This window comes from Lactuca sativa, chromosome 7 (assembly GCF_002870075.4).
Source record: "Lactuca sativa cultivar Salinas chromosome 7, Lsat_Salinas_v11, whole genome shotgun sequence".
Classification (NCBI taxonomy): Eukaryota; Viridiplantae; Streptophyta; class Magnoliopsida; order Asterales; family Asteraceae; genus Lactuca; species Lactuca sativa.
This window is the reverse complement of record NC_056629.2, coordinates 92,257,376-92,258,046: the sequence shown is the minus strand read 5'-3', so window position 1 is coordinate 92,258,046 and position 671 is coordinate 92,257,376.

Here is a 671-nt window from a genome sequence, read left to right as displayed (position 1 = left end):
GAATCTATTTCCATAAAGATGGAAATGGGTTGATAAATTTACATAAAAAAATCAAAACATATGTAGATTATATTTTCCAAAAATCAATATAATAAAACTATCATATTTGGAGAGTGTGCAATGTAAGATTTAGTGGCATGTTGCATTTCGGGATTACCATGTGAGAAAATAAATATGGAAGTTCAGTCAAAACTTGATGTCACTCTATACAGAGGCATCACTGAATCTCAGACCAATAAGACGTTTTCCATCTGTTACAGGTCAAATAAAGTAAGCATAAGCTTTGACCCAACATGCACTACTAGAAAAACAGCCTTTTATGACGCTCATTGCGCGTCGTAAAAGGCTCAGACGATGCGCAAATGCGCATCAAGGAAGGCCCTATCATAAAGTGAGACGACGCGCATTTACGACGCTCATTTACGACGCTCATTTACGACGCTCATTTACGACGCGCGTTTACGACACGCATTCACGTGTCGTAACCTTACGACGCGCGTGTTAATGACACGCAATGCGTATCAAGAAAGCCCCTGTCAAGAAAGGCCATGTCATAAATGAAGATGACCCACATTTTTGCGTATCGTAAATTTAAGTGTTTAAAAAAAAATTATGTATTTATTATTTTTTAAATTAAATTTGCATTTAATTTCTCATAATAGAAATAAAAT